The 26,402-nt window shown below is 47.8% G+C and overlaps 1 protein-coding gene across 2 annotated transcripts in view; it reads right to left on the bottom strand.

Annotated features, from left to right (window-relative positions):
• The window catches only part of NXN (nucleoredoxin), a 46,875-nt gene that overhangs the window by 20,076 nt on the left and 397 nt on the right, over nt 1-26,402 (bottom strand). The window lies entirely within an intron of this gene.

The following is a 26,402-nucleotide window of genomic DNA, read 5'->3' as shown; positions in this document are numbered from 1 at the left end:
TTTAAGACACATGTAGAAGTCTATCGTCCACGGCCCCAATAAATTACTCCCCCAAATGACTAACACTGAGTAAGAAATAGCTATGTAAACACAAAGGCAATAAGAAAAAAATATAATTTCTGTCTATGGGAAAGGGATATTTTCCCATCTGTTTATAGGAAAGGCGAGGGGTGGGGTGGGAGTCTGGGATGTTGAATTGGAGTTCAGGGCCTCCCTTGGTCCCATGTCTCATCTGTCACTGAAGTGGGACAGTTGCCAGAACATGGGTTTCCTACCCACTGCCTTTGCTGCTACTGTTCACTTGAGTGCTGGCAGTAATCTCAAGGTCAAACACCTTGCAATCCTGGATCATTAAGAAACAAACACTTCTGAAAAGCCTTGAGTTAAGACAGAGTTCCCACCAAACACAAAAGCCTTTTAAATCAGCAGGGAAATCGGGATTTATTGTTTTGTTTTGTTTTGTTTAATGCACACAATGAGGTATTAGTGGGGTTTCTGTTTTGTTTTCAGTGGTTAATCCGAGAGGGAACCTTACACAATCAGACCAACAAAATCCTGGAAAACAATGGAGTATTTGTTAGCACTGTAACACACCCTGGGGAGTGAGGGCTCCAGGATGCTGCAGCCAGGAGCCTCCGGAGCAGTGACAAACCAGCACCAGGACATCCCCCAGACCAGCTACACAAAAGATTCCTGTAAAACTACCAAGACATCACAGATACCCTCTTGTGCCCACTGCTGCTGAGGTACCCACTGGGTGGATGGCAAATTTGCTTTTCCACAGCACCTTTTGAAATGCAATAGCTCATCCATCACATCACTGTGATGCTTCCTTACAAAAACCTCCACTCAACACAGCTCTTACATCACTGCAAACACTCAGCCTGTTTAAAAGCAGCCACTTTTCTCCAGCTGATCTCAGGGTGCACCGCTCGGTCTGGTCCCCCCTACAGCTGCATCCATATCGGTGTCTCAGAGCCGACAGCAGTGAATCTCATCTGGCAGCACTCCTGGTTTGCAACCCAAGGAGGATTTTCATGCAAAGGTTACACAGCTGTAGAGCTACAAAGGCCATAACCACAGCCCTGGCTGCGGGGGCAGCTTGGGGCTTTGCATGCAACAGGCTCTGCTCCCAGCTCGGGAGGGCGGCACAGCTCAAGGGATTCACTCCGTAACCACAGATCAAAATATGCCAGGAACTAACCAGAGCCAGGTGCTCTCAAGCTCCAGCTGGAAAGAGCAATCCCTGCCAGTGACAGCTCCGAGTAATCCTGCTCCTTCTCAGCTCTTGGGGTGGAAGGGATCCCACAGCCTTTGCCGGCCTGGAGCAGCTGCAGTGCTCACAGGGACTTCTCCTTTGGAGCCCCAAGTCCATCCTGAGCAAACATCACACCACCAAAACTGCTCTGGGCAAAACCACTGATGATGATGATGTGTTTTCAGGGCCTCTGTGCCCTCCTATCACACTTCACCAGCACAGCTGAGCCCCAGAGCTGTGCTGGCCTGAGCCAGCACTGGGTGCCCTGCAGGGAAGAGCACCCAAGTGAGGCATGACATGAGCAGGACAGATGTAACACAGGCTGCTGGGAAATGCTCTCGTGCTGAGCACTTCTCTCCCTCCTGCTCCCCAAAGTGACACTCAGCCCCTCGGCAGAAAGGCTGGAAATGTAAACCTGCCCCAGCCAATGATCTCTAAATGGGAAAATGCCACTGAGAGTCCCACGTTTGCAATTAATCACCTGCACACATTAAAAACCAGGACAGAACAAAGCTGCCCCGAGTTCAGATGCACCAACACCTCACCTGCAGCACAAACCAGCGGGTGGGAAGTTGGAGAAGCCATTTCTTCACCCACTGCTTTTGCAGAGCAGCTTTTCCATCACACTGTGCTCCAGCAAAGCTGGGGAACACAGAAGGGAGGGACAGGGAAAGGAGCAGAGTCGTGGTATGGGCTGGGCACAGAGGAAGGGGAGGGACAACCAGTATGGGGCCAGCAGACAGGGCTGAGGGGTTTATGACACACACACATGGTGGGCCAGGTGCAGGGCCAGCGAGGGAACCCGATCTGTCCCCGAAACCCAGCACCGAGCCACAGGAGGCCCCGGCTCCAGAGCCATCGACCGGGGAGGAATGGCACAGCAGCCTGCAACTCCCTCTTCTTCATTTTAAGGCATCGTGCAGCAGCCAAGCCAGTTAAGAAGATGACCACAGACAGTGAAAAATCAGTAGCAAGGTCAAGCTCCACTGATGAAAGTCAGCAAATAAAGAGTTTCCCAAGGAGCCAAGAGCTTGTAGTCAGCATATGGATGAAGGCAGGACACTGGTGAGAGAGAGCCTTGGCCACCGTGTCCCTCCTGCCACCACGAGCATGGCACAGACAGTCGTGGAGAAACAAGGAGCTGCTGCCAGGAACTGATGAAACGTGAATCTCATGGGGGTGTTCAAAATGTCAGATAAGATGCAGCATATTAATTCTCTCTGCTGACAGCCAGCCCCAGCTGGAGAGGGAGGATTCAGAGAGCCAAGGATACCCAGCACCAGCTCTGCCACTGAGTCTCTGAGTCAAGAGCAAAGCAGGAGGTGACACAGAGGGCTGGGTGGCAGGAGGGCTACCTCATGTTTTTGGTGAGAATAAGGGAGATTCTGTGCAAAGAAAAAGCAAATGGTGTGTTCTTTTATAAGATGCCGAAAACTTCTGTGTGCTGGCAGCGACCCTCCTCAGATGGGGCCGTATTTCAGCTGTTACTATATTCAGTTTGTAAAATGCTCTGGGATGATAAAAATCACTCCAAAAACAGTTACTAAAACTGCTTCCAGGAAATAGATTTGGAGAAAGCCTGGTGTTTTTACAAGAGCTTCAACTAGAGAAAGACCAAAGATAAGCAGGAAGTTTTGCTTCCTTGTGTTTTCAGCAATAAAAAGGAGCTGCACTGGGGTTTATTTGATTCTGCAACATACAAAACCACCATCAGTTGTTTCCTCAAGAGAGTAGCCTGACTTGAGATGGACAGATAACACCCCTCAAGTCACCTGGAGGTGAAGGCTTTCAGCCTTAGTCAAGCTCTGGATTTGCCTGCTTGCATTCTTGTTTTATCCTGCTGCTTTCCATGATTACTGAATTGTCCAGAAGATGATCCCAGGGTAACTAAATCCATGCTGCAAGAACAGAGATTTTAGCCAGGAAAAGCACCGTGGGAGCATGGTCTATCTTCCCATCCCCACTGCAGCCTCAGTGCTAGGAAGCAACATGTTTGGAGTTGGATGAGCCACAGGAAACGCAAGCAAATCATCCACTTGTGTCCAAGTGACTTTTTCCAAGGATCTGCCATGAAGTTTCAGGCTCAGTCACCCCTTCCCCACCCCTGGGTCAGAACTGATTGAATGCAGCCACCGAGTCAAACTCCAACACACTCATCTCGTTTGGCAGCCCTGCGGTTCCGCTGCGAGCTCCAAGCTTTTCCCCTCCTCTCCCTCTCCCTCCTCTCGTTCAATTATCTTGCTTCATCTTTATTCTGTTTCCAGGAACACTTAGCAACAGGCTCTTGCAATCAGCCACCGGCAGGCAGGATCTGAGGAGGAGACTGCAGTTGCGATGACCTTTTGCTACACTCATGCAAATTTTAAAGAAAGTATGTGAACAATTTGCCTTTTAAGTATCCTCTGCCTACATTCACCGGGAGTTAATTCTCCTTCTCTCCTTAGAGGCATCAGAAACACCAGATTTTCTGATTTTACACTAATGAGAACAAAACCTGCGGCTTAATTCCGGCTTACTTTGTGGGATTTTTTTTCTGTATCTCACGCTGTGAGGAGAACCTGAACGGGCAAAAATTAATATGTGACACCAACCCTGGCCTAGACCTCAGGCCTGCTCAGGCACCACGTGCTCCTGTCAGCAAAAGCCAAGTGTGGATTCAGGGTCCATCCCAGCAGCCAAACTCGTCCTGAGATGGACAAGATGCTGTTGGCTCCTCTTGGTGAGCAGCTTTCACTGATCACCATCTGAGACTTTCATCCCAGGACAGCCCCAGGGTATGCCAGGAGCCAAACATTGCCTCAGCCTCCCAAGGAACCAGCAGCTTTTGTGATCTCCATAATTAAAGGCAGCAGATAAAGGCTGGGACAGTGGTTCAGGACCCTCATTCCCATGGGACTCCTGGAGTGCTCCAGCCAGATCCAGGGACTTTGGCAAGTGGCATCCTCCAAAGCAACACACCGACCACCACAGAGGTCTGAGAGGGCAACACTGATGCTGGATGGATGGAAATGAGTAAATAACAAGCCTGGGTTTGGAAAACCACAGCAACAAACTCACAGCAGCCGTTTTTACAGCCACCCCAATGGGTGCTGGCAGAGGAGAACAAGCAGCAGCCTTGATTTTCAACAGATTTAAATCAAATCCCCAAAGCTTTCCAGCACTTTCCCTGTCACTCAGTAATTTTCTCACATACACAAACAAGTTTGGAGACAACCCAAAGTGCACACCAGGACAGCCAGTGCAGTTTGCAGGGCACAGGGGCATTACTGCATTTAGTACTTTCCCCTTAAAACAAATACTCTGTGTTTGGAATTTAAAAATCCTGTATTTCTTGCAGTGGCTAGAAGCTACGGGAGGGAATGGGTGAATACCCAGGTACCAAGGCAGGCAGCTCACCTCCTGCTTTCTGACTGGTGTTCACAACCAGGGAAAGAATTTGCAGGGCCCTGATCTAGGAAACAAACAAAACAAAAGCTCCTCACAGATCTTTGATACTTCAGATGATCTTAAAAAGCATAATCTACTTCTTTTTTTTTTTTCCCTTTAAAAAATGAAAAGTCTAAATAAGCACATCATTGATCTGATTGCTGAGAACAGCATCTGGAACATCAATCTCTGCCTGAGACTGCAGAAGCTGCAGGAGAGCTCAAAGCAGCCAAGGCTGCCCTTGAACCAGATGCTGCTCACTCTTACAGAAACGCCTGTGGATCTGTGTGAAAATGATTAAACAAAATTGCTCCCTCTTTTTCCAACTTCAGAACTCAAATCTGTTTTCTCTTAGAGGGCAGATGCTCATTACATATCCCACAGCACATCAAAGAGCAGGAAAAGAAGGAAGGCAGCCACCCTGCCATGCATCAGTGCCCAGGGTCCTGCCTGACCAGCACCCACCACCTCCCCTCCCCAAAACCCTTGGCTTGGGGTACAAAGAACAGAGGGTAAAAATGCCTCTTCAAGCTTTGGTCCCCACTTAGTGACAGCATGAAAGATGCCAATCAGGGGCTGTCTGTTCCAACAGCAGCAAACAGCAGCCATGTGTTTTGTAGGCAATTCTTTTGGGGCTTCAAAAACTCAGCTACTGCAGCACCTCGAGGAGCCCCAAAACTTGGGTTTTTCTCCAATATTCCTTCCCCATCAGCGTTTGAGCATTCAGAGCAGAACATGAGGGACCATCAATCCAGTCCCAGACCTGTAACCCCCATCCAGATCCAACCAGCACCTTCTTCAGATGCTTATTAACAAAATGAGAACATCATGAGAGCATTGCAAAAGGTGCCAGGGGCCTCCCAATCCCCCATGGGAGGCTTAGCAGGATGTGACCTTAGGGGCACCAAACCCTGTGCCTTTAATGCCACACCTGATTCAAACCCCTGTGCTCAGAGGTGAAAGGCAAGTGACTGATGGGAGGCCTCATTCCCAGAGCCCTTCTCGTTTATTTTAGTTCAAAGACCTCAAAAAACTCAAGGCAATCACTCACCAGCTCGGATATTTAAGGAGGAGTGTGGGGAAGTGCGCCTGGGAAGCAGGAAGCACAAAGTCAGCTTCATCCAAGATCCAAGAGAGAGGAGTCACAGCCAGGCTCTTACTTAACAGCTTCTTCCAGGCAACCCACTGCCTCATCCGTCTTAATCTTTGACCGCTGAGAGATGAAAACAATTTATCCTCATTCCCTGCTCTTACTGAGAGGTTACAAGAAATAAAACTAAACCAAAGATCAGTGTTATAGCTCTTCTCAGAAAAGCTCTGCCTGACCTGGACTTTCTCAGTATCCTTTTATCTAGGAGTGTTTTGGCTAAAGCTTTGCCGAGGAAAGCCATGTGAGCAAGCCAGTTAAAAACCTGGTACTTTCATGTTTATACAGCCAGCTAAGCAGCACACTACAAAGGCTTTTATTCCAAGTCTCTCCTGACAAGCCAGCATTGATAAATTACATAATCTCCCAGGAATTATGATGCACAGAAGGAAAAATACTCCAATTCCCTAGGTAAGAACTAAAGGCTCAGAAACTGAGAACTGAAGGAAAAGTCTGTACAAAAATCATCCCAAGATTAGAAGGCAACTTTTTTGTACTAAAAGGAGACAGCAAAACCTGCTGTAGATGTGATACACTCCTTCCCCATGGCTACCAAGAACTCAACAGGTCCAGAGACGAAGACAGAAATACCTCAAAGGTTTCTCTTCTCCCAAAGATCTTTATTTCCAGAAAAACTGATCTGAAACAAGCCCCTGTGTTTGACAAGCAGAGCAAGTGGCTACAAGCACGAGAAGAGATGAGCTTCCCAGTCTGAGAGGTGCAACTGAGCAACAAATCATAGAACAGAATCATGGAATATCCTGAGCTGGAAGGGACCCACCAGGATCATCAAAGCTGCTGTCAATGGGGTGCATCCAAGTACAGCCTGAGTTCCCAGGTTGAACCAGGCTTCACACACTGACCGTGTACTGAGCTGTGTTGGTTTTACATGCTGTGTGTGCAAGAGCCAGGAAAAATCCATCTTCAATGTCATAACAAACCCTAAGGTAAACACAAAGGCAAGGCCACGCATATTATTCAGTTAAACAGGCACGAAAAGGAGAAGGCAGCCCTGGCCATGTGTTTGCTCCTGCTTTTCGTTGTTTCTCAGTGAGCACACACAAAAATGGGCCACGTTAAGCCCTGCATGAAGCAGATGCTCCCTTCTCCAAGAACAAACCTGCTGCTCCTAATAAAAACCAAGAGTTTTGCAGAAGAAAGCTGCACTTCACAGTCTGTGCACTGCTCTCCCCCACCACTGAGTGAGAAAGGAGCACACCTTGGCCACTTTGCAGACACAAAGCCCCAGGGGCTGCCTGGGGTTGGGCAGCTGGGACAAACACCCAAACCCAGGGAATTCCCAAACTCTGAGATACCAAACCAGAGCCAGCCAGTCTGTAAGGCTGCAACCTTACAGAAGAGTTTTGTCTTCAAGTAATGAAGTTTATGGCGTTTGCTCTGCACATTAGGAACTACACACGTGGGTTTTTAAGGTGGTGGGCAAAGGAAGGGTGTCTGAGAGTCCAGGTGGCCAGTCAGGCCAGGAAGCAGCCAAAGGAAGAGTCCACCTGCACAGAACCTTCTAGAGTAGCTCTAACGCAGCTGGATTGGGTCTTCTGTGCTTTCTCCAGGAAGGCTGAGCAGCTCCTCCCTCCACTGGGCAGAGCTGGAGCCTGACACATGAAATTCTGGGCACAGAATTGGCGGCACTTTGGATTACTGACAACTTCAAAAGGACGAGAAAAGCCCTTCTCGGGTAAGTTCTTGCTGCTCAGTTTGCTGAAGGGCATCAGGACAGCCTGAGCCAGCAGCTTTGCTGAACATTTCCAGACTCCATCTGGCAGCCTGGCACCCAGCCTGCTCCTCCTTTTCCGTGCCAACAGGGACACACGGATACGCAGGACCCGCCGAGGGGAAAGGATGAGCAACTTCTACACCAAAGATTCTTCCACAGACTGTACAAAATTCATGCTTTTCAACTCTGTGCTAGCTTAGGAAAGGAGAGATTTAAAGCCCCAAAGTTAGCCTGTTTGTAAAAATAAATAAATAAATAAATAAGCATGAGTCCCAGATTCTGCTCCGAATCCCAGGGAATCAGCAGGTGGCAGATGGTTAAAGCCAGAACAAGGCTCTTTCAGATCTGCAAGCTGAAATATCCCCCTCCATCCCCCCTGCAGATCTACAGGAAGGCCACAGGGAAGATTTAGCACCTGCAGATTTGGGTTGTTGTGGTTACCTTTTAGCCCATTCAAAAGAATATTACAATGTATTCCCCAAGGGAGTCCATAAATAGCAAAGGATTCTGCTCTAATCCCCTATCTACTCCTTTCTGGATAATATGGCATTTGGACAAGCACTGCCAAAACACAGATTTATGGCAAAGCTGAGAGTTTGCATGGCCAACACATGCTCTAAAAACTCAGGATTCCAAGGAATAACAGTTATGGAAGCTTCATGCAGATACAAACCTGCTTGCAGGATTTCTGCTTCCCTCTCCCATACCAGGCAAAAGACAAATTTATACTGATTTTCCCCACACCAAAATCAACTTTCCCACTGGGTGTTCTTGCTGAAACCATCACCACACAGTCACTTCCCATTTCTTTACTAATACTTTATAACATCTATCAGCTATTACCTATCCAACCAGCTTCAAACTTCTTTTCTGACAGTGACCAACATCAAAGAGAAAAGAACTAAGAAAACTGCAGACTAAAGGAACTATAAAAAGTACAGCTGATGAGTGCTACAGTTTTACTGCTTCACTGGAGACACCAGGGAGCTGTGTGTTCTTAGAAGTTCCTCAGCAAATAGTGTATTTAAAAAAAAAATAAAAAACAAACCCAACCAACAGCAACTTTGCAGACAACTCAGTGCTACTGCAACTAAACTTTGTAATGGAAATGCTGAAAAGCACCTGGACAACTGAGCCAGTGTAACACACATGTGGCTGTGAGGGGCTGACCACAGCAGAACCGGTGGAGGTAGAAAATTCAGCACCAAGTGCAAGCAAATATATTTTGCCCACCTGAAAAGTCAAGCCAGTGAAGACACATCCACTCCCAGAGGCACCAGGCAGGATTGTTTCCTACTCTACACTTCCCAGGTGTGATTTTCAATTACTCACTGCTGAGGCTGTCACACACACCTCCCCGGGGTGCCTGCACACAGCCCTGTACAAAGGCACAGATGAACAGCCAGGCACAGCAGTGCCTGGGTCTGGGAGGTGCATGCTAGGGTACAAAAAAAAAAGAAAAATGCAGTCATTTTTGACAAAGGGGAAGTGCTGCATCCCTGCCGAATCTCTGTGGTTGCCTACACACCCTTTGGATCCTGGCTACTTGCAAGCAAAACATAAAACCAAGGCTATTTGTTCAAAACCCACAGGCGGACACTGTGATTCTATTGAAGAAAAAAATACAACTGGCATTCATTCTAAAAACTTCCCACCACTGGGACTGGGATTCAAAACCAGCACTGGGCAGCGAGGCCAAAACACACTGAGAGCAGACGCCTGCAAAAGATTCCAAGGGAAATTAGTTATGTGGGTTTTAACAAAAATAAAATTAAATCCAATGTTTACAAAGGGAAAAAAAAAGGCAGCTTCCCTAGGAGACAGTGCTGCAAACACCCTTTGCAGATAAGCCAAGACCTGTCTGAGGCTTCCTTGGATTCCTGTGCCAGTGTGTGCAGAGAGGGGAAAGGCAAATCCAAATGCTGAGCAGGCAGCAGCTGCCTCCTCCCGTCCTCGGGGCTGCCAGGGAAGGGGCTGCCCTGCCCTCCTTCACAAGGCAGAGCCACTCTGGGGCTGGGCACTGGCTCTGCTTGGCAGTGGAAAGGGAACTCTCCATCCATCCCTGCTCTTCTGTCAGCCTCAGAGAGCTGTGGCCAGGGGAGGATGAGCTCCTGGGCTTCCACTGCTCTGCTTCTCCTGTCTCATCCCTCTCCAGGAAGAGACATGGTGGGCTAAAGCTGGACGAGCAAGTGGGTTTACAGAAAGCCCCAGCTTCCCTTTTTGTGCACTAAAGTCAGCCTGATTCTGTAAACTTTTCTTTTTCCCTTAAGTAATTTTTCTGCAGCTGAGTCACACACAGCTTCTGCCAGGAATTTTTATAATTACTGAATTAGAGCAAGGTTTTGCCTGTGCACGCCTGACAACATCTGCTGATGGAAGCGAGCTCTGCTCAAACCCTTGCAGAGCCCTGGAGGAGCAGGGCTGAGCGCTGCCCTTCCTCCCAACAGCACCTCTCATGGGGCTCTTCTTGCTGCTCCTGCTGCAGAGAGCTTTGCAGCTCCCAGTCCACGTTTTGGGAGGAAGGAAATAAGTTGGAGCAAAGTCCAAAGGGTGCTGAAGCAGGGGGAGGAATGCTGGCTGCCTCTTGGCTCTCCAAGCCTCTTGCTGGAGCATCCCCGAGACAGCATCCACAGTTATGTGCCTCTCCATCAGCTGCATAGCTGCAAAGCCATCGTGCGTCACATCTTCCTTGGAGACAGACAACGGTATAGAGTTCCATAAAACCACAGAAGAAAATAACTCCCTCCACCTCCTCCTTCAATGGACACAAGGAGTTATTCTGCAAGCGAGGCTCCAACACACAACACTGGTCCAGACTAAAGATCAAACACAACTCACGTTCAGATAAGCCAAAAGCAGACATCTGGCATTAGCAGCCTAAACTACACACTTCCTGGATGACTTAAAAACTTCCCACTTTATGCTGCAGGTCAGAAATGCAAAGGAATTGCCATCTTCAGGACTGAGCTGTTCAGCCTCCTCCTTGTTACTGCTTGCTGGAGAGTGATGCCTGTCCCCTCCTGGTTTGCACAGTGCTGTAATTTATCCCATGCAGAAGGGCTGCATTAAGGAAACAGTACAGCTGCCAAGCCCTGAAAAGCAAGGATGTGCTGGAAATATGCTGTCTCTGTAGCTTTAATCTGGTCCACTTGCAGGGCTCTTTACAGCATGGCCACATACCACGTGTGCACGCAGTCCTGACGCAGTTAGAACCAAGAATAGATGCTCAAGAAGAGAGGAATTACTCAGTTCTGGGTTTCAGCTGGTTGTGCATGCACAGCACTCAGCTCTCTTCACTTCACACTTTTCATGTGCTGCTCCAAGGCAAAAATGAAGGCATCTTGCTACTACAGACTGGGATTCTTCTCAAAGGATTCTGAATTTATTTTCATAAAATCCTAGAGAACTACGTTCACAACACCTCGGGTTTACAGATGAAGAAAAGAGTTACAGAGAAGCTCTGGGCACCCAGCTCCAGAATCAGCCTCCAGCCCCCTTTTAAAAAAATAAATAGCACGGAGCAGCATTTTAAATGTTTGACGTACAACTTCCCATGAGATCATCTGCAGCAGGAGTGCTCGGCACTGCTGCAACTCAACCCTCACCCTGGGGACCTGGGAAATCAAGTCCCTCGTTGTGCATGAAAAGCAATTTACCCAGCACCATCCCTGAGCCTTGCAGCAGCAGCACAGTAGGAATTCCCAGCTCCTTAACCAGCACTTTATCCTCTTTTTTTCCATCACTTGCCTCACTCCCTTGCCTCCAAGCCCGTGAAGAGCAGAGGTCCTACACATGGAACCCCATCCTTCACTGGGCTGCCTCAGCTGCCCTCCAGGAGCAGCAAGGGCAGGGGTGCCATGGAAAAAACCCATATGTGATCCCGTAATTAGAAACGGCATCGTAACCTATACAGGGGGATGAATTAAGGTTGCAGAGGAATACTGTAAATTGGATGCACATTTCTTGTTCCATTTTACTGCTTTTTTTTTTTTTTTTTTTTGCCTTCTCCCTTATTGGGCTTTGGCTGCGCTTCAGATTAAGCTCCTAATAAGGGCCGGAGTTGGATGAGATTTTTTCAGCCCATCAGATTGCAGCCTTCCAAGCCATTGAAATGAGATTCAAGCTGAACTTGAATTTTCAATAGTTTGGCCTAAAGGCGAGGGTGTTAACAACAGACCTGCCAACACCTTCTCCATAGAAAATGTCTGAAAACACGTCTACACATCAAATGCTGCTCGGGCTCTGCTAGACAAAAGCCACAAAGCCAGCATCTCAAATCCACTGCTGACTTGCTCAGCTGGTTCTCCTGCCAGTGAAGCTCATACATTTTCTCTGAAAATCCACAGAACCTCTGTATTCTCTCTAGGAAAAGGGGTTTTCCCCCAGGAACACAGCTGTTGTAGTTTCATTATAATAAGTCAGGATGGGGCTAAGGAGACATGAGGTGGACACAAAGGATGCAGACACACGCCACTTCACACAACACAGTCTACTTAAATGATACAGCCCCAAAATTAAAGATACTCCATTGACATGCACAAGCTTTAATCAAGACCTCTACCAGTACACATTTTTAAATGCTGAAGTCTATTTTATTGAGGACATGAATGCTTCAGCTTCCATGCCACCAAAATTATTTCCATTTCACATTTCCAGTATGGCTGGGCCAATGAACATCCGTGGCTACTTTGGCCAGTGCTGCAGGGAGCAGTGCAGTGAAGGGAAGGTGCTCCTCTCCTTTGATGAGAAACAGTAAGAGAAAGGGAATGATGTTTTCTTGATCTGCATCCAAGGGAAAGTATGCCCTGCTGGAGTGCCTGGCAGGGCATCAACAGCAATGGAAATTTCAGCTTTCAAAGAAATAATACTCAAGAAGGGGGTGGGAATAGCATGTAGGAGCTGAGGCGACACTAATCCCATGGGCAGTATTACAAACTGCCACTCCTCTCCAATGAAATTAAATCCTCTGCAGAAAAATCATCTGGCTCCAACATCTTCTGGTAAGTAGAGCATAAACAGAATGAAGAAGAGCTCATAACTGAGCAGAAAATGGGCTGCTACAGGCAGGAGGGACAGCAACCAGACCACTGGGATTTTGCATGTTTCTTTGGATGGTCACTGCAGGATCTTTGAACCCCACCAAGCCAACAAGGCCCTTCCAACACAACGGGGGCCCTCTGCTCTCTGAGCAAGGTGGGAGAAAAGCTCAGCAATTCCTGCAAGAAAGTCTGGACTTGATTATCAACTTATTTTCTTTAGTAACATTTAGCTAAGCAAGTGGGGAAGAGCCCTGTGGTGTCCTGCAGTGGCTCTTACCAGGGAAGCTGGAATGGGGCTGCTCATTCACCCGAGGAGCTGAACAGTGGCAGGAGCTGCTCACACCAATATCCATTTCTCTGTCGGGAGCTGCTTTCACCAGCACAAACAAGAAACACCGAAAATGTGTGAGTAAATGGCACTTTGAAATCAGAAGGTGTCTGGCAGCTCTGTGTCAGTGTGATGTACCCTCCAGGGCAATTACACACCAGTTCATGTAGCTTGAAGCTCTGAACAAAGCAAATGTTGTGAGTAATGGTGGAGGAAAAAAACCCACAAAATGGCAATGAAAGTGTTGGCCCAAGCTCATGTCAGGCAAGACTTTTCTATCTCTGTGACATAATGTCCAGTCTGCTGAGCTACAGAAGAAGTTTAGTATCTTTTTACATGTTCATGTTCTCAGCATGGCTCTGGCCATGATGAATGCACAGCACCAACACCTGATGCATCTTCAGCTACTGCAAGGATGATTGGGGGTATTTAACAGCTGAAGGAAAACACAGGTAAAGCTTGTTTGCCCCTCATTTTTGTGTCACTGAGCAGCTCTAGGTGGACACAGGCAAAGCACTGACTTGTGCAGGAGCAGCTCAGGGCCAGGCAGTCTCATTGAGTGCAGAGGGACAGAGCCAACATCCACACGGATCCTGATTCTCTTAAATTCACCTAAGCCTCTCCAGGGCCAGCCTGTGCTTTTGCACAAGGCAGGTTTATCCTCAGGGCCAGCAAATGCCATGCGAGACACGCACACAGAGCAGCAGAGGGAAGACAAAATCTGTAGCTGTGCTAATTGGTGGAGTAATTACAAATTAAAATACCAAACTAAATACCACAAGTCTGAGAACGAGCAAAGAACCCTTTTCCTTTCTGGGAGCTGCCTCTCACAAATGATTTTCCCCACCTCCATGGGCCCAGACAGAAGTCTGAGCAGATGACCAAAAAATGTCAGGTATTTTTCTTTTCAATAGATTTTCATTCAGACAGGATGAAAAATCTTTTCTCTTGAGCAATTGAGTTTTCCCCACAACAGACACGAGCTGGCATGTTCTGAGCGTTTGGTATTCCAATCCCAATTAATAAAACAGTAATTGCTGCACCTAAGGGGTTCTCAGCTCCCTAAGAGGAAACACTTTATACATACACAGATTTTCCTATGCTTTACCACTACATACTTAAGACAAGGATTGAGGGATGAATCACAACTTCAGATTCTTCACTACTAAGCCTGGCAATCAACACTGCCACTTTCTGGCAAAGAAACCCTAAAAGCCTTCACCTGTGATGTCATCTGCTAACAGATTTATGTTCCATGGGGCGTTCCTGTCCTGTGACTCCTTCACTGAGGAGGCAGCTGAGTAACAGGATTTGTTCTGGATAATCCCTTCTCTGGCTCTCAGGAGGGGAGGAAAGAGATGAAGATGCACTCAGCCAGAGATGGCAGCCACCACTTTTAGGGGACTTTTTATGTCCCAGCCACCTGCCAGGTGTAAATCCCATTTCTAGTTTCGAGCCTGGAGAAGGCAGCACCATGAAGACAGAAGGGAGGTGAGGGAAGTCTGCACTTCCCCTTCCAGATCCCAAACCTGTGTGTCCACAAGGCAGGAGGCATCAAGCTTGGCCTCTCACTGTGGGGGGAGGTAACACACAGCCCTACATAACCAACTGTAGGGTAAGGACCATCTCCTTCAAGTGCTGGGCTGAACAGAGCCCAGCACATCAGACCCTGAGCTGCCAGCAAGGCTGTAATCTCTGCCTGGGGTTATTATTTTCATAATTAGAGGGATGGCCACAGACAGAGGTGGTATTTGGTGGCCTCTTAACCTAGAGACTTACTGGGGTTTATGCAGATGACTCCACTTTTTCAGCAGCAAAGCCTGCAGCAAATCCTCGTGGGGACAAACATCAAACCAAGATCTGGATGTGGCTCAACACAAGGCCACTGCTCGGTCAGCCAGAGCCAAAGAACAACAAAAAACATGCACAGTGCAGAGCTCAGAGGGAGTTTAAGTTTTAAAACTGAGTAAACCCTGTAATTCAAATCTGGGCTGTCTGAAGCAAAGTGACTTTTCAGGTGAGGCACCACTCCTTGCTCCAGCCTGGTCCTCATACCTCTCTCCTTCCATCCACCTGCTTCTCCCACACTCACCATCCCTCTCCAAAACATCTCTTCCCAACTTAGGAGGCTCCTCCCAGCCTACCACATCCCCATCTTTCCACCTGAAGAGCCACTGGTCCCACGAAGCCGGCAGGGACATGCCTGCAGGGAAAGGCAGGGACAGCCACCTACTCTTCTGCTTTACAACGCAGCAATTAACTGGTTTGAAAACTGCCTCTCTAGGCAAAAACTCATCCTAGGAGCCACCAGGGTGACAAACATCTATTTTGTGCACCACCTAAGAGATAAACACCAATCGATGCCCTGGATGCTCCTGTCATGCACAATAATTAAACCATCAGTCGGGACACAGTGAATTAATGCAGACAGAGGGGGACAAAGGAATGCAATAGTTTCACTTGAATCCTCACAGCTTAACAAAAGCAAAACCAGGCCAGATCTATTGAGGAAAAAAGCAGGAGATAGAAGAAATCTCATTTAACAGTTGCTTTTCCCAGAGAGAAGAGCAGAAAACCAAGTATGCAGCAAACCAGGATCAGGCTGGGATGAAGACAGGCACCGAGGGCATTGCTGTGCCACAGGCAGGAGCACACACAGGACGCTCCTTTCTTGATCATCAAGAAAACACTGTAACAGAGATGGTCTGCAGGACAAAGAGGAGGCAAAATCCCTGGAACAGCAGCCCATAGCATTTTCCATTCCTTTAAGAAAGGAAGGAGTGGAAGCTGTGCCATACGTTAGCACTTAAGTAGTCCCTACCCTCAGTTTCCCACCATCTGTACTACTCTCTGAAACTCCCCTACTCATTTAATTTATTGCTGTGTGTCTCCGCCAAAATCAAAGACCTAAATATCAGCAATCTTGGTGGGAGGCATCCAGCTGCTCCGGCTCATTGTAGGAACAAACCCCATTTGTGCAAAGTTGCATTGAGAAAGACAGGCAGCAAATCTCCCTAGGAACAACTTCCCATGCTTTCAGATTAGCAGATCAAGCTGCAGGCATTAAGACTTTTCCCCTTCTCTATCTGTGAAATCCAGTGCTTTAGGACACAGAAATGGGTCTTTTCTAACCCTGGAACGAAGCGATTTTGGAAGTGCACGGCTCAGCAGCAGCAGGGGGGCAGTGGCTGAGGGAAGCAGAGCTCAGTCTCGGGGTCATGTTCATGTGCTGTGTGAGATGGGGCTTTTCCTGGGAGGCTGGAGTGCTGGCACCTGGAAATCATGGCTGTGGCAGAGGCACAGCCCCACTCTGGTCACTCATCCAGCACCTTCTCACCTCTGCTTCCTTGCCCATGGGGTGAAGCCAGCAGGATTTCCCTAAGCACGTGGCTATTTGGAAATTTCCAAGCAGAGATTACAGGGAAGAGCTCATTAGAAGCAGCCAGTAATGTAACAGTGACTTCTGTTCTATGGCCACAAACCTGAATCAAAAAGGGAGCATCCTAAAAAATCAGCTCATAGAGTCATCAGCCTCTCAGAAGCAAATAAGCACAGCTCCCTGCCCTCTTAAAACACCAGATATCAGCTGATAAAAGAGGAGCAATCCTGCAAGCCAAACACCCAGGCTGTACTTGCAAGGCAGGATTTGTAGCCTGGTGCTCTTTGATTTGCTCTGAGAGCGACAGAACAGTAGTCAGAAAAACATGAAGGGGAAGAACATTTTTAATGTTCTGGTGACCCGACTGATGCTGAAAATCACACCAGACCCAAGACTGCGTACAAGGACTGGGGTGCTGCTGTTGCTCAGACCCCGAGCTGCACTTGGAAGAGCAGACAGAGGGACAGCAGTTCCTCAGTGGGGCTGGGGACACCACAGACCCCAACAGCTCTTGGACTCACTTGGTTCTCAGGGGCTGAAAGAGTCACACAAAAGAAGTCTCATCTCCTTCACAGATCTGACAGCAGATCTGGAATTTGTCATCTCCTTCCCATGCCATCACACAGCTTGGTTCATTTGAAACCTGTTTTATCCTGGCTCAGTTCAGCTTGTCTTATTCCTGCACACAACAGCAGCAGCCAAGCGAAGAGGGGACAAACTGGGACCCCTAGTGAGGGGGAAGTGGATGCTGAACAGGCAAGTGGATGCTGAACTGCAAACACAAGGGCTCAGCCCACAACCAAAACACTCCACACACGTCCCCAACCCAGCGTGCAACCTTTCAACCAGCAGCGAGCACGAGGGGATGGAGCTGAGATCCCTGGCAACACCACTAAAATCCCTGTGTTTCTCCTTTATTTTGGGAGAGGCAGAATAATCCTTTTGAACTACCCAAGTGGGGGAGAACCAACATCTGTTCAGATTCAACAGCTTGGGTCTCACTGCTTCAGCTCCAGCTCTTTCCCGGCGGCTGGGGACGGTCTCTAGCTTTTATTCAAAGGCACTGCCCTCACGCAGGGCCTTTCAGCAGAGGCTCGCAGAGCACCTCACAGACATTTAATTAAATCCTACAGCCTGCCCCGGTGAGGAAGGGATTATAAACAGGCCCCCAGCTCAAGCAGCAGCTCAGGCATCTCTTTCTCTGGTATGGCCGAGGCATTCAGCTCAGTTGCAGGAGTGCAGCAGTCCCGGCTCCACCAAGCTGCTAAATACACATCAAACAGTCTTTGAAGAGCCAGCAGAGCAGAGCAGAGTGACCAGGAGCATCCTCTGATGGGATGGGTAGGGGCCCCTCTCCACTCTCAGAGCCACAGCAAGGAGATGGGTTTAGAGACAACAAATCTGTGTTTTGTTACCCGTCTGCAAATTACACTATACATTTCCAAAGGATGGCATTCCTGGTGACCAATTCATCTATCCAACAGCCCTGGGAGCTTCATAAAATGGAAAAACACCGTTCTTCCTTTCTTTTTTTTTCCCCCCCATGCTCACCTATGAAGTGAGACTTCTGCTGGGTGAATTACATCTATTTAAACAAAAGTAAGTTCAGACATCTGCCTTTGTACAGTGTCAGCTGCGAGAAATGAGCTAACATCCAGATGCAGTGGCATGTCAGGATTAGCCCAGGCTGGGGCAGGAATGCTTCCATGTATGGAAAAATATTGGAGCAGTGAAACCATAAGCTTGGAGCTGAGTGAAGTGAGAGGCCCTGTCAATGAAATTGCAGGCTCAGGTTTAGAGGATTTAGCAGCTCAGATCCGCCATAAGATCCTCAGTGTGTATTACAATAAATTTCACACTTTTTCCAAAAGGGACTCCTACAGCAATGCTGAGAGTCATGAGGGTGAGATCCTGCACCCCTCTGTCTGCTCTGGAAGCCAGGCTGGAACTGCTGGGTACCATTAATGCTCCCCATGCCAGGCACAGCTTTGGGTGTTGATGGAGACATTTTGGCTGCTGCTTGCCCATCCCTGGACTGCTGCCTTCTGCCCAGCAGGATTTATCAAAGCCAGCTTGGAGCTGGAAGGATGAAGCAGCGACAGTTCAAAAGCAAATGCTGAGCTGGATTAGCTTGGCTGGGGAAGCAGTGCCCGCTTCTGCCACTGTCGTGGCAAGGGCAGTGACTGCCAGGGCACGGGGAGAGAGCCAGAGCAGTGTCCCCGTCAGCGTGACACAAATCAAACGGGCTCCTTTGTCAGCATCCTGAGCTAACACTAATGAAGTCATAGCTATGACTTCATCTCTCCACTGGGAATCTCTTGGGAACGAGGGAGAACTAGAATTTCTCTCTCCGGCTCGCTCATGCAGTTGCAATTTGTTGCAGTCGCCTTAAACTCTCTCTTCTGCAAACATTACTTAATTCTCACCCAGATTTTTAAATCCTTGCCCTGAAATGTAAAATAATGTTTCCTTCTCAGCTGTCAAAGCCCAGCCTTGCTGAGATCCCTCCTGGTGGGATCTGACTCCTTGTGCCAGCTGCTATCCACTCCCTGGGGTCTCAGGCCACAGCTGAGGATGCCACCAACTATTTTTTAGACCTAAAACATGTAACTAAAACCCGGTTACTCTTGCCAAATTAATTTTAGATAGGGATTTTTGCACCTTTCCTCCATTAAAATATTTTAAAGTCAGGCTGGATTTAGCCACAGTTGCAAAGACAGACAAAATGTTGCTGGAGGACCCTGGAGCTTCCCTCCTTGGCTGGACAGGACAGATTCCAATGCTGCAAAAACCACCCAGCAGTGAATGTCTCACACCACCCTGCCAGGAGATGCATCCAAGAATTGTCCCAGGGTATCCCTGCTGCCTTCCTCAGCACAAGCTGTGGTGAGGGTTTGCTCCCCTCCCATGCACCATCCCTGGTCTCCACAGCTGGAGCAGCACCTAACACTAGGAATGCATCCTTTAGGAACCAGATTCTCTGTGGTGTTTGGGCTCTCCCCACACAGGCAGGGACCCTGCACCCCCACACTGCCCTGTGCCTCGTTGAGGGCTCCCATCCCTTTGTTTTTAGGCCAGAGGAGCCTGCTGAGCCCCAGCATGGGTTTGATCTGATTGCAGATGCTCAGCTACTGCCCTGATGCAACTGAGCAGTCACTCACTCACTCACTCACACTAAATAAAGACTGTAAATTCTTTACATATTAATTGTTGGTTGCAATTGTTCTCAGTGCTGACAGACAGACGTGAGAATATGCAGAAAACATTCCTGCATCCTTTTAGTTCCACCCTTCCATTAGTTGTGTGTACTCTCTGCCAAATCAATAAGAGACTGCATTTTCCTTGGAAAACTGAGATGATGAAAACGTGATCAGCTGTGAGACAAGGCACTCATGTTGTAATCTGAAATACTCATATAATTCACTTTCCCATGAGAGAATTTAACAGGTCTATCTGCTTACTTGTCAACTCATCCCACTCCCAGCTTCTCCATTGACCCTGTCTTTAATTTACAACCTACGGATTTAACTCTGATTGTGGTTTTTTGCCTACAGAGCATCAGCTGAGAAGCACCAGTTCCAGCCAGCACAGAGGAAGCTGCTCTGCAGGGCTGGAGAAAGCCCCCTCCCCAGAACACTCCCTAGTCCCCCATCTGGGCTCCCACCTCAAGAACAAAGAGGAATTAATGTGCCCAAAGCCCAAGCTGTAATGAATCCAAGCACCCTCCCCAGGCTGGCAGTACTCCCTCCTTTCCCAACCGTTATTATCTGGAGATGGCACAAAGTGATCTGTCTACAAAAACATTTCAAACCTATCGTGCATTACACTGTGATGTGCCATGGAACCAGTTTAGAGAGCACACGCAGCTATAAAGTCGTGATTATTCAGTATTCAAGCCAGCCTGAAAGCTCAGGAGTCAGCTTGTATCTGCTGAAAGCGGGGGGCCTGAAATTATCCGTGAATAGTTCAAAGCTGCAGTTAATTCAACATCTCGACTTTCAAAAGCATAAAAATCACAGATTCCTGGAGCGTGTAAGCTTTTCAAAAATTACAAACTACTAACTGTCAAATCAAAGCAGCAAATAGAAATCCACATGGCTGATAAGACAAATAGTTGCATTTTAAAGAGTAATTAAATATCACTTTGGAATATTTTGCTTGGAACTTGTTTCCCTGATAAAAACAATGGGGAGGGGAAGGAGGAGGAAGCAATCCACGCGCACCAATAAGCTTCTCATCAAACAAATGCTCAGGCAAGCGCTGCTCGAATTTGTCTTGCTGAGTTCAGAGTTCAGCCTGCTGTACCACAGTCTCCCATGCCCTCTTAGTTTCCCTAGATCCCTACATTTCACATCAAACTCTAGCAATAAGGAGGAGGCAATCACTATGTTGAATCTGGATTGCTGGGGAGGAGGGTTGGGACGAGAATCCCCATGGTGTGGCCACTAAAAACTGCAATATCTCCTGATTTGACTTAGATTAAAACCATGTCCCAGCTTCCATGCTGGGAGCATGGCTGAAAAAAATAGGAATGCAAAACACAGGGCTCTACCCAGATGCAATTCAGAAGTGAAACCTTACCCCAGTCCCACACACTCACCCCACCAAGTTCTGCTTTGAAACACTAAAAGTTTGCCCATGAGAAAGGATCAAAAATCTCCAAACTATCCTGGGCTCTTCCAAAACCCAAACCTGCCAGCAATGAACTCACCATGAATTTCACCCAAACTTTCTAGTACTAAGCAATACCTGTGGGCAGCAATACAAAAGGATTGAGTACTGAACAAGGAGACAGCTACTGCATTTCAAACTAAAATGTTATTGAACCACTTGAAGAAACCACCATCCAAAGGCCACACAAACCTGATGTCAGTTTTTGGGATGGGATGTATACAGAGCTCTGTTCAAGAACCAATCATGTGATCAGCAAACTGCTTGTCCCCACCCTGGAGCCAGGAGGATTTGATAATGGAAAGATGCCCAAGACTTTCAGAGCAGGTCCTAAAACGTGGGCAATTACCCACTGAAGGATGTAATAAACACCACAGCAGACTACACGTCAGCAAGACTTTTAAAATACTAATTCTCCCCCAGGGAAGCACTCAGGCAGGCAACAGTTTGGATATGGGGGGAAATCCAACCTCCACGGACATCAGTGGTGTTTTTGCAGCTCTTGCAGGAGCAGGACACAGTCCCCAGACTGACGCTTATGGGGATTTCACAGAAGGATTAGGGTCTTGGCATGAGAGAGGACTGCTAATTGCATGGAGGGTGACTGCAAAAGCTGTGTAAAACACACACAGCAATAATTTGGAAAAAAGGCATCAACAACAACAAGAAGAAGTCAAAATGTTTTGGCTTCGATGTCATCTGCACAATGTGGAAATACTGAATAGTTAATTCCTCACTCATAATTGGAGTTCACTGTTGAACGTCTCCAAAATCGCAGGGGAAAACTCTCCATTGTTCTGCAATTTCTTTTGTAAAGCTGTTACGTGTTCAGCCTCTAAAGAATGCATTTTTGGAGAAGAACTATGCACTGATTACTTTACAAAGTAAAGTTCCTTTGCTCAGTCCTGCAACCTGAGAGTAACGAATGAAATTGTCAACCGTGCATTTTTAAACGAACGTTTTCATTTCAACATCTGGATTAAGATGCCACAATGAAAAACAGCGCACAGGCTTCCCTCTGCTCCCTTCATACATCTCCCATTCTTACATTTCAGAACCAGCGAAGTTTCAAAGCAAACAAAGAATCAGTTGGTGCTGCTAATGCCTTGCTTTCTTACTCAATAGCCTGATGTCATGAAAAGACCATATTTTTCAAATCTACAGCTCTGCGAGCCAAAGAGTTCATATACATTCCCACCCCAGAAATATAAAGTCAGGAATACAGCTGAAAGTGATTACTTAGATATTTTTATATGATGAAATTCAAAAGCTGCTTCAAGTGATTTACAAAATCTTCTGTAAGACAAATCCCACATCTGTGCTGACCACTTGCCTCCCAGATCTCAGCAGATGGCAATTTCAAACAGAAAAGTTCTGAGTCCCTGAAAATCAGCGTGTACCTTAAACTGTAATCAAGGGTTTGAAGATTTTTCCTCCACAAAAAAAATTGTGGAGATTAATTCAATGATATTTCTGTCTTCTCCCCACCATTTCTTGTACAAAGCCTACCTACAAAATTAGTACTTGGTGTCTTATTAGGAGAGGCTCCCATGGCAGATGATCTTTTCAGATAAAGGGAAAACACTGTCCCAACAAAAGGGAATTTACCAGTGTGAGCAAGAGGAGATCCTCAAATTGTTTTCAGATACTTGACTGAATAATCACAGAAAAACAATCAACATGTTTTGCATTTATTTAAATCCAGAACAGAAGCATCTCAGCCTTCCCAAGAAGAATCTGTACAACACTCAACCAGATGCATAAATACAGCAAAAAAACCACAAAACACGAGAGAGGCAAAGCACAGCCCCAGCGCCACTGCGGAACTGTGTGGATGCACCAAGGAAGTGTCAGGAGAAAATTCAAGATTAAAAATAATGACTGGGCCAAGAAAGTAACAAGTAAAAACAAAAGCAAAGGCAAATAAACAGCAGCAAAAGTTAAACTGCTGCTCCCTCACTGTAGAGCTTTTTCTCCTCCAGCACTCTCTCCCACTCCTATGTGGAGCCATGTGAGAGGATCTACCCAACGGAGAATGTGAACGGTTTATCATTTTTTAGCACAGATGACCAAGATGTCCCAGAGCAACACAGCAGGACAGCACTCCTCCAACAGCCTGTGTGCCATAAGGCCTTGAAAAGCACCCAAATTCACCCTGAGTGTAGGTGGACTCAGCAGCAGGGATGGTGTGGCGCTCACCAGGAGAAGTCTGGGATCCTTCCGACAGCAGGAAGGGAGACGCCTCGCTGTGGGTGCTGGGGGACATCAGGGCATGTAGGCAGATGGGGGCTGTTTACACTACTGAGGCTCTCAGCAGCAATCAGGATATTAAAGCTGTTATTAAATCAACCCTCCAGAACTCGAGCAGATGTCTGTGCAAACAGACAACAACAGGGTGATGTTAAACCAAAACCACAACCAAAACGAAGGCACCGAGCAACGTCTTCTCCCCATTGCTCTGCTCAGCCTCGCCAGGCACTATCAGAAGACAAATCAATTACCAAAAACTACCTGTGGCTGCCCAAATCCAGGCCTGAACAACTTAACTGGGGGACGTGCACCACGAGTTAAAGGCCTCCAATCTCATTTGGCTCATTCTGGTTTTGTCCTTGAAAAAAACCCAGCCAATAATAGGTCTGGCTGCGGCTCAGACAGAGGCATAATGCCATCCTCCTCATTAATCAAAGGCTTTCCCCATGGCCAGATGTTTGCTGACTTGTACTGCTTTCTTTTATTACTGGTTTGGAGGCAAAAATTGCTGTGTGCTGAAGTTACTCCAATTGAACTGGTTGTCCCTGGTAACTGCACCCCGGCATTATTGAGTTACCGAGGCATTCAACGAAGAGTGGCTGTTTGCTTTGACAATTCCATCTACTTTGCCCAATAACCATCAGAGTAAGATGCTAATTTACTTTTAGGACTGTGGGAATTGTACTGCAAACCCAGAAAGGAGCCGAGGTTTTAGGATCTATCAACGTTTGGTGCCCAGAGTTTGGAAGGAGAGATGTACAAAAATGCAGAGTACGCCAGAGAAGGATAATGACAGATCATATTTTTCAATAACACTGAGCAACAAAAGTGATGCTTTTATACAGGATAGGAAGCCATCATCTCTCCACAAAGCTTTCATGGCCTCAGTAAATAAAGCAACCAACCCACAATGGGAAGAGCTGGCTTGAAAGGACTTCTGGAGGTCTTTGAGCCTGGGCATCACCCACACTCAACCCTGCTGGGCTCCCAAACAAGCCCTGTAACCTGCAAGGATGGGGAGCTGAGAGCTCGGGGACAGAGCTCTCAGTGTTCTCACCCCTCTTGCTGTCTCTACCCTGCCTCTATAACATCCCTTTTTTCCCATAAATCTATATAATTCGCTGGGGTTTAGGAGTATCCCTTAGTGCAAAGGAACCATAACTCAAAAGCACTGCCTACATTCCTCTGATGCTTTTGTTTTAAAACAAATTAAGCCCGTGAGGTTCTGAACATATGCTCGACATCCCCAGCTCTCGCTGGCATGTTTTTGAAAAATAGAAAGTTTGTGCTTTTCTGGGGAGTTAGGTCATTAACCCAGCTATTTAAAAAAAATCAGCCTGTTATAGAAGGAAACTTCTAACTGCCTGAGCTACAGGTTATAAATCTCCTGTTTAGAAATCTGATATCCTGACATAATTGCCCTTACAACTTACAAATAGGTTCTCTGTTATCCGTAGATTAAGCTTCCTCCAAAGCCACATCACATCTGCTTCGTTTTGAAAATATACAGCACGAGCTTCAATTACTTTACACTCCACACAAAAATAATCCTGAATTTAACTCAGGGCTTCTTGGAATAAGAGTTTAAGACCCCATAATCTTTTTATTTCATGTTTTCTTGCAATCTAATAGATGGAAGCATTGGCCAGCATGTAAAATTAATGCCACCTTCTACTTCTACGATTTCCCAACCATTTAACTACATTGCAGTGGAATTTTTAAAGCAAATACGGCAAGCAGAAGTCCCACCATCTAAATAATCTGAAATGTTCTGTAGGGAAATGGTCAGCTACTAATTGGAACCACAGTGTTTTCACATCCCTGTAGGAAGAGGGTTTGGTTTAAAAGAAACCTGAGTTAAACTGTAGTTTCTCTGAAGGATGAAGCTTCTGTTGCAGCTCCTCTCATTAATGAAACTGCTCAGATCCCGACCACTTGGGTGAGCTCCCAGTTGGAAGTGTCTGGACTTCAAAGGGGCAAACTGGGGGCCTTGGGCAGCATTATCATCCAGGTGCACAGCCTTAAATAAGTGAGAGTTTTTGCAGAACTGGGGGCTTAGTGACAAAAAACGGCGGCAAACAAGGGAAAAAAAGGGCAAATCCGTGTTTCAAAGCTACATCTCTTCTGAGCAGCAGGGACATCACACGGCGCTGCCAGACAACAGCCAACTTTCCCTTAAATTCCTTTACCTAAGGAACGGAGCAGGGCTCAGAGACACATCCTGGGAGATGTCATCCCTCTCATCCCAATACAGCCTCGAGGCGTCCAGACACAGGGGATGCCTGAGGGGGCTCAGCCACCTCCAGCCCTGCAGGTAGCAGCGTTATCCCAATCCCAGCCAAAGCTGATCCAGAGTCTGCCCGCTGCCTCAAGCACTAGCCAGAAAGATGTTTAGAAATGGCACTGTGGAGCACCATCTTTTCAATTCTTACTCAATTGCTTCCAGAGATTAGATTTGTAAAGAGGCTTTTTTTTTTTTTTTTTTTTTTTTTTCCCTTTTAAGCGCTGCAAGCTCGTTGGGAAGCGGAGGCTCAGCCTGTGCCTTCCTTTTCCTCGCAGCCTGCCCCGTCTGGGTCTTAGCGTGCTTTCTGTCCGTTATCTTTCAGATTAAACTCTACGGATGAGAGGCTGTAACTTGGCGGAGTATCGAACGCAGCAAACGCGAGGAACAAACCCCATCCCACAAACTGGCCGGGCAGCTTCGCCAGCAGCTCCCAGCCGAGCCGGGCTCACTCGCTCCTCAACCACCGCGTGTCCTCCCACGGCTGGCGGGGGCCACGGCTCCTTTCTGTGCCCAAAGCCACGCAGGAGCCCACGGGCACCGTGTCCGCTGCCCACGCCAAGGTCTGCTTCCCCCGGGCGCCCACCTGAGTGACGCCGTGCCCGTGTCTGAGCCCGGAGCAGCTGCTCCCCTCACAGCTCACCTGCAGCCCCGCTCCTCGGCGGGGCCCGGCGAGGCCAGCGGCTCCGGCCGCCCGCACAGACCACGATGCCCAGCCCAGGGCTCTCCTCCCGCGGGGCTCCCCCGGTGCCGCGGCTCCCAGGCCCCGCAGGAGCCGGGCCAGACGGCGTCGCCCCGCGGGACAGCAGCCGCCACCTCGCCGGCTCCCCCGGGAACTTTCTGGAAGGCGCCCAGCCCCGGCCGAGCCCCGCGGCCCCCAGACAAAGC

The sequence above is a fragment of the Vidua chalybeata genome, chromosome 20 (genome assembly GCF_026979565.1).
Source record: "Vidua chalybeata isolate OUT-0048 chromosome 20, bVidCha1 merged haplotype, whole genome shotgun sequence".
Lineage (NCBI taxonomy): Eukaryota > Metazoa > Chordata > Aves > Passeriformes > Viduidae > Vidua > Vidua chalybeata.
Note: the sequence above shows the minus strand (reverse complement) of the source record. Positions and strands in the feature narration are given on the sequence as shown.